The sequence below is a fragment of the Charadrius vociferus genome, unplaced genomic scaffold, assembly GCF_000708025.1.
Source record: "Charadrius vociferus isolate BGI_N301 unplaced genomic scaffold, ASM70802v2 scaffold398, whole genome shotgun sequence".
Taxonomy (NCBI): domain Eukaryota; kingdom Metazoa; phylum Chordata; class Aves; order Charadriiformes; family Charadriidae; genus Charadrius; species Charadrius vociferus.
The window spans coordinates 863,719-872,154 of record NW_009649571.1 but is presented as its reverse complement, the minus strand read 5'-3'; positions in this window follow the sequence as shown (position 1 = coordinate 872,154).

Genomic DNA, 8,436 nt, shown 5'->3' with positions numbered 1-8,436 from the left:
AAAAGCTCAGCTCCGCTGATTTCTGTAAATTACATTAGAAATGACATTTTGAATGACAGAGGCTTTAGCCAAAACCTTTGCCCCTTCAGTGTTATACACCGTCCCATATGTAGATGCCCTCTCATGTGTTTTACCACACGTATAGTTTGGGTGTTCTAAAACAGAACAGTAATCTAGCAGCCAGTGACATGTACAGAACGTGCTGAAAAGGAGGTCCAGCGCGCTTGTATGAAATACTTGCTTCTAGTGTGGAGTAGCATCTCCTACAAATATTTTCTCACACAACATTTCTGTGGAACTGAAAGTTTATTTTTATGATGATTTATGTTTTGGTCTTTGTCAGTCTTTGAAGACTAGCTGGAGTTGTGTGGTGACATGTTTGCATGGGTTAGCCAATGCCCTCTTCATGGCATGATGTATTACATCTAATTAGTAGATGCTGGTGTCATCTTTGCTTTAGTTCTGAAATCAGTTCCAGGTACTATCTGATTTTTATTAAAAAAGACGGCTGCAGTTCTTGGTCCCATCTATAGTTACAGTCAGTGTCGTACTTAAAATGTTCTGCCAAGTCCTTCTTGTTTTTCGCTGTGCATCAGCAGCACAGTCTTTTGGGGATCTGGAGACCAAATGCGTGTTTCTGGGCAGTATTTTGAGGATGGCATTGTGACTGTAGTTTCTTGAGCGTCTCCCTCCCATTAGCCTAACTCCAGATTGACAGTCTGATAGGGCAAGTTATTGTGTTGGTCTCAGAAGACAAACGGCAGTCTGATATACGTACGTAGCAACAACTGGAGAGTGTTTCCTGCTTGAGTAAGAGTGAAAAAGCCACTACTAATAGAATTTAGGGTAAGAAGCAGAACGTGTGTTTATAAAAATACAGGACAGGAACATAATAGGAGAAAGCATAAATTTAGGCCAGTCTTCTGGCTAATGTAATAATGTAAATGGAGTAAGCAACTTTTCTTTTCTTTCTCTCCTTCTCTCCTTCTCTCCTTCTCTCCTTCTCTCCTTCTCTCCTTCTCTCCTTCTCTCCTTCTCTCCTTCTCTCCTTCTCTCCTTCTCTCCTTCTCTCCTTCTCTCCTTCTCTCCTTCTCTCCTTCTCTCCTTCTCTCCTTCTCTCCTTCTCTCCTTCTCTCCTTCTCTCCTTCTCTCCTTCTCTCCTTCTCTCCTTCTCTCCTTCTCTCCTTCTCTCCTTCTCTCCTTCTCTCCTTCTCTCCTTCTCTCCTTCTCTCCTTCTCTCCTTCTCTCCTTCTCTCCTTCTCTCCTTCTCTCCTTCTCTCCTTCTCTCCTTCTCTCCTTCTCTCCTTCTCTCCTTCTCTCCTTCTCTCCTTCTCTCCTTCTCTCCTTCTCTCCTTCTCTCCTTCTCTCCTTCTCTCCTTCTCTCCTTCTCTCCTTCTCTCCTTCTCTCCTTCTCTCCTTCTCTCCTTCTCTCCTTCTCTCCTTCTCTCCTTCTCTCCTTCTCTCCTTCTCTCCTTCTCTCCTTCTCTCCTTCTCTCCTTCTCTCCTTCTCTCCTTCTCTCCTTCTCTCCTTCTCTCCTTCTCTCCTTCTCTCCTTCTCTCCTTCTCTCCTTCTCTCCTTCTCTCCTTCTCTCCTTCTCTCCTTCTCTCCTTCTCTCCTTCTCTCCTTCTCTCCTTCTCTCCTTCTCTCCTTCTCTCCTTCTCTCCTTCTCTCCTTCTCTCCTTCTCTCCTTCTCTCCTTCTCTCCTTCTCTCCTTCTCTCTCTCTCTCTTTCTCTCTCTCTCTCTCTTTCTCTCTCTCTTTCTTTCTTTCTTTTCCTTTTTTTTTTTTTTTTTTTTTCAGTAGAAGCACTTTAGCTAAGAGCCCACTGGTGCTGGCTGGCTGACTTGTCATAGGTTTAAGTGCCAAGAAGTAAATATTTTTAAGTAAAGCAAATGCAAAACTTTGGGGATATACTTAAAACACAAAAGAAAGAAAAAAAGAACAAAACAGATGAAACCCTTTTGTGTACAGTGTCCAGAGCAATTTTAAAATGCTCTTGTTCCATGCCTAAACAAATGGTTGTTTCAGCCAAAGAGAAATCTTTCCTATTGATTTATTACACCAATTTAGATATAAGCCCTCTGTGCAGGATTGTCAGTTTAATAGAACAGCTTTCTTTCTCCTTTCAGATTTAATCCACATGTTGTTGTATCAACAGAGTCTTTGTTTCTGCTCAGTTACGAGTTATCCTTTTTTAATAATAAAAAAAAAGTGAAAACACATGTTTTTTAACAGCCCTATTACAAAAAAGCATAGGATGACATAGGGAGAGGTGACCATCAAATAGTGACTGTGATTTGTAGGTAACTTCAAAGTGGTGCTGCAAATGAAAGAGAAAAATGGACCTTTCACCTCTCCCCGTGGCAATGACTGTGGAAAGCCCAACAGTGACAGGAGGAGGCAGCATTATCTTTAGCCAGGATTTCCTAGGGTTTTTTTCCCCAGCTTGTGCAGTGATGCTAAACATGCTCTTTTTAGTTAACTCTAATTTCCTTCCTTTTTTTTTTAGAAGGGGGACTTTTCCAGAGGTGTATGTAATTCACATTTCCTTCCTTCCTGCCTCCCTCCCCTGCAGAGAAGGATTTCTTTCTTGGACCCCTCCTGTTTTCCAAATGGAGAGGAATTAATCTCAGGAAACTCATGAATTTGGTGTTATTTCTATACTTGGTTTTGTGAGAAACCATTTATTTGAGTATCGATGCTTCCTTGATACCTGCACAAGTGTTCAGAAGCACGTGTTAGAGCTGCTCAATAAAGTAGTTCACTACATCACTTGATTGTAACCTTTGCTTGGACCTTATCACACAACTAACTCCTGTAGCATCATGAATTAGCTCTGAAGATTTACTTCAGTTCATCCTGAACTGGCAGCGTGGTGGGCTGAATGCAGCCAGAGGCAGAACAATTGCAATATCTATATCTTTGGTGCTAGCCTGGTTTCTTCCAGCTCGTGTTATACTCCTGGCAGTCACCGCAGTCTCCCTGAATTCTCTTTCAGATGTCAGCACAGCAGATCCCACCTCAGGTGTCAATATAATTATTTGCAGTGGTGTGATTTTAAAAGAAGCTAACAGTAACGTGTCTTCAAGCAGAAGGAATTTGACTGGCGTTTAAAAAATGTGGCATGATCCTATTCTGCTTCTCAAAGTTACAGAAGAGAGTAAGAAGAGATCCACCTTAGAGGCTTTAGTAGTCGGTGATGGGGAGAAGGTGGCTGTATCCTCCGTGCCTGAAGCAGACAGCAGGCCTGGCAGTGACACTGCAGCGCTGGGGAAGGAGTGGTCTTGCTGTATCAGGCAGATCCCTTGATCCACCAAACTCTTGGAAAAAAGGGCACAGAATCCTCAGCAGTGTGCAGACACTAGTGTCCTGGTTTGAGGTAAAACAGAACCAATTTTGTTCAGCAACTTCACTTCTTAGCTTCTCTCTCTCTAACAACTGAAATTAACAGCATATTGTGCAGACAACGTTCACTCTCCCAGAGTGGTAAGACCTCTGTTTATAGCTGATGCCCAGGCATGGCATGCAGAGAGGCTCCTGCTTCTACTTACTGCTGTAACACCCAAGGCCAACCAACTTTGTTGTTTGCCCCGTTGGAGGGTCGGAAGCGGAAAAGCATAGTGGGGAGGGAGGAGCGGACAGGACAGGTGACCCAAAACTGACCAACGAGGGTATTCCATCCCATCTGCCTCATGCTCAGTATAAAGGCTGAGGGATCAAAGGGTCAGGGGGTTCTTCCTTCAATGGCCGACATCTGAGGAGTACTCAGTTCGTCTGCCTGCGATCCCAATCCTGAATGCAGATCCGGAATCCAGTTCCCATCCGTCACTGAGTCCAGCCTGGGACTGCCCCAGTGCCAGCCGGTGTCGTGGTTGTCATCTTGGGAGCTTGATCCGGTTTTGTATAGATTTCATTATTTCTTTTTTTATTTTATTTTATTATTACTATTTCATTAAAGTAGTTTAGTTCCTTCTAAACTCGCAAGTCTCTTTTTCCTCCTCTGCCCCTCTCTTTGAAGAGGGGTAGAGGGGAGCATCTGTTGGTCCCATCTGGGGTCCCTCAGGTCCCCAGTAACCGATTTGGCCTAAACCATGACAACTAGGAACTGGCAGCATCGTTTTGTGGAAGTTAAACTGCTCTGGCTTTGTCAGAGGACAGGTAAACCAGGTGACGGTTAGCAGCCTGTGCTAAAAGAATCAGTCTGTGTTTAAGGCAACCTAGATGCTGTAGAATTCTCTGGATGTTAACTCTGCAAGTGTTTCTTGCACAAGAAGAAAAAAAAAAATCCATCCCTTTGAACATGGCTGTGGAATGCAGACTTACCGCGGGGTGGTTAGTTTTCCTGCAGACTGGCCTTTGGTCACTGCTTGCACTTTGCTTACAAGGGCTGAGCATACCTTTCCAACAGAAGGTAAAAAGTGGATCTTGGGAGGATGATACTTTGCAAGCTCTCTCAGACAGCCTGCTGTCCTCAAGTCTGCATTCTACCAAGTTCTCCAAACCCTGGTACTAATGGATATTTAGATTAGATTTGTTTCCTTTTCAGTTTATCAGTGTTCTTAATGGCAGCTAGCCATTATTACTTCTCAAAACAGCTTACAACTTTAATCTTTCCAGAGTAGTGGTAAATGAACGGGGTATTCGGCTAGCAAGAACAATTCCTTTATACATGGATTTTGCAGGGCATTATACTATGTTGTGCTTTCATCTAGAATATCCTTGGGCAACCTCATCCAACTTTGAAGTTGGCCATCCTTGGAGCAGCCAATTGGACTGGAAACCTCCAGAGGTCCCTCCCAAAGTAACTTACTCTGTGATTCTGTTTTCTGGTAGAGTTCTGGCAAAGATGCTTCGTTGATGTCTCCCTTCATGCTCAACAGCTTTCATCACGTTCCCATCATAAGCAGTTCTTTAAACTAAAGTGATGTGTAAACATCAGGAACAGTTTCTAAACTGTAACATCAGTTTCCTTCATAGCTTAGACTGTTTTTTATGCTGCCATATTCAGATAATATGAAAAATCAATTTTCTTTTATTACTATTTATTAAGTGATAATAACTTTTTTTTGTCCTTGGACACAAACATTTTACCATGGGGCAATACAAAGGATAATTTTCTAATAGCAAATGGGTCTTTTTCTTAGACCAGCTTTGTTCCTTGGCACTCTTTCTTTGTTGTGAAGCTGCAGAAGAAGGAAAGACAGAGAGAAAAGGGCCTAGTTGTTATTTGGGATTGATAATACTGTATCGTTACTGCATTATGAGTGAGTGTTGCATTTTTGAGTTAAAAACTGAAGTTAAGAAAAAGATACTATTTTCATGGATATTGGTACCTATTGTTCAAACACTTCAGCTTATACTTAACTGTATGCTGTAACAGTATTTTGCTTAAAATTTAAGCAGTTGCTTAAGCGCTTTGAATAGTAATGAACTTAATAATGTGTCTTAGTAATTCAGAAACTGTATGCTTGACAAGGCAATGCTGACAGTTTGCTGGCTTGCTTGGATTTACGATTTTATTTTGAGGGCAGAACAGGATGGTGGGGCAATTAGATGGAGTTACATACACCAAACGTGTAATTTATCACATATGTACTCAAAACTGAAGTTGACTAATCTTGTCGTTCATGCTTGCTGTATGTTCAGACTTTAACCTCTCTGTTTAGATTGCCAACGTGGTGCCAATTAGTGGGACTGTGATGTGGACACTAAGGAATATAACTCACTTCACGTGGGTTACCAAACAGCTAGCAGATGTTAAGCTAATGGTTCTTGGCTACTACCAGCCTGACTTGGATTTCAACTCAGAGGTGAAAGAATTTATTTCTCTCCCATTACCATTTCCCTTGGGCCATATTGTCCTGAGCATTGAGATTTCCTTCAGCTTACTCTGGAAGATGATGTAAACATTTCCCCTCCCCCTTAAACCTGTTCTCACAGTGTCCTGTACGTTCCTTTATTTTTATGTTAATTTGCCTTCTCTGGTATTTGTTATTCTACTGGTAGGCTTTGTTATAAATGAAAAAATGTAAATGAAAATGTAAACGCTTTAAGGGTACAACTGAAATTATTAACAGGAGAAGTCTGTGCCGAGTGCATGGTGTGGTTCACGTATGGTACCTGCAGCTGCATCCCAGAGACGTGACAAAAAGTCTGTCCTAGGATTACTGCTACTGCTTTGAGCGACAAAGGCTATAGAAAGCGGTGGGTCCGGCTGGCCTGGGATCCTGCCTTTCTTTGTTCTCATCGCTGGATATTGTACTCTCAAACCCTGTAAAAAGTGTTACTGCAAGGCCCATAGTTTTTCTTCTAGGGGTGAGTCAGTGCTGAATAACTAACTGGCAGATTCTGCGGCTTCTTCGGTGTGATTTAGAGCAGTAGGTAGTAGTTGTTACTCAGGATGATTTAAAGTATGGTATGAAATATAGTGTAATAACTGGAAAACATTCATCATTCTCACTTTATTTTCTGCGTTCTTTCAAGTGATAGGTATGATAAGGAGGTCTTTGTTTATACCCTTAGCAGCTTCAGGAACAGAGGTGGGGTAATGGAGGGCTCAGCTGAATGAGCAATAGGACTGAGATACTGATGTCTAAATCCTGTTTTATAACTCGCTGTATAGTCATCTGACGTGTTTAACCAGTGTGTGTAATATTAGGGCTGACACTTTTTGTTCTCTGTCTGGTAACTTTGTCTTTTCTTCTTGGAAGATTTAGCCTTTGACCTAAAAATGTTGTCTGTAACATTATGTCCAGCCTTCAGTTTTTCAGCAATTTCCTTATCTCACTCATTTAATACTTTGGTAAAAGGCAGTATTAGTGTAACAGATGTTTGAAAAACAAAAATCATACTTAATGAGAAGTTTTCAGTCATAATTTATTTTCTTACTGACATGCTATTTTGGGGTGTCAAACTTGATAAGCATCAACATGAACACCAACAGGAAGAGTTGGGTGAGGGTTGAATAACTGTCATAGTTATTATTCAGTGAGCAAGGAAAGTAAACCGCTTGCAAGGTCCTGTTATTTGTTGCTTTTCTTCGAGGTTCTAAAGCAAATGTTTCATTCAGTGATGCATTTCATCCTGCACTTCCAAAGAGAGCAATTATTTTTAATTTCTTGAGATAAGCAGAACTGTTTCTGTCCTGTGGATTCATCTTTCTTGATGTTTATATATTTGCTAAGGACAACATAACAGAAGTAATGCAAACAGTTATTCTGTGCTTAGATGATGAATAATAGCTAAATAGTAATTACCTTTCTTGAAGAGCAATTAGTAACTTTCAGATTTTCTGTAGAATGAACAGGGAAAACTAAACATGATAAACCAAGAAATAAGCTGAACTGTCTGCTTTGCAAGAGTGGCAGGTTATCAAGTGGCAGGTATTGGCTGACAGGAAACAAAATTCAGCAGCAGTTTGTAACTACATTTGCTCTTCTCTTTCTTGGTATCTAAATAAATTATTCAGTCCGATATATGCACCTTTCTGTAGATTTCACTGGCTTTCTTCCCCTCTAGACTTCCATGTAGCTCTGTACAATAATTTTCTCTTCTTTTGTTTTTTTCCCTTTTAAGAGGCTTAAGAAGCACTGGTGATCAGGTCTGTTCTCATGTGTATTTAGTGTGTAGGTTCAGGGACACATTGAAATTACAATGAATATGGAAAAATTTCAAAGTATGTTGTCATATTCATACAAGTTTCTCAAATATCTACATGTTAACGCCAAAATCAAGACACCAGAAGATTTCCCTTCTTCCCCTGGGGTCGATGGCTTAATTAGTATAGGTTTTGTCTCTCATCTGTACTGACTAGTAGAAAATACACTTGCTGGTTCTTTTTACCTGTCATCACACATATCTGTGGCCTTTTCTGTTGGCAAATAATAGCACAAAAATTTAGAATTCCAGGACGAACTAAAATGCTTGATGCAAGAACTGATCAAATAATTGTTCAAGCAACATTTCCCAGCTCTTCTTGAACATAGCTGCTTTGTTTTATCACTAAAACTTATACGCACTATGTTCGCTTTGTCGTTGAAAATTTTCATAATATGACAGACAGCTTTTCCCTCTAGATTAGTATTGACATAATGTGAAAAAAGAAGAAAATTGGACCAAATGTTTATGTATTTCTAGACAGACTCTGAAATCACAGCATCCCAGACTGGTGAGGGCTGGAAGGGCCCTCTGGAGCTCCCCGAGTCCACCCCCCGCCAGAGCAGGGGCACCTCCAGCAGTGGCACAGGACGGTGTCCAGGCGGGTTTGGAATGGCTCCAGAGGGGGGGACTCCCCCACCTCTCTGGGCAGCCTGTGCCACTGCTCTGCCGCCCTCACAGCAGAGAAGGCCCTCCTCAGGTTGAGATGGAACTTCCTATGGTCAAGTTTTAGCCCATTCCCTCTTGTCCTGTCACTGGGCACCACTGAAAAAAGACTGT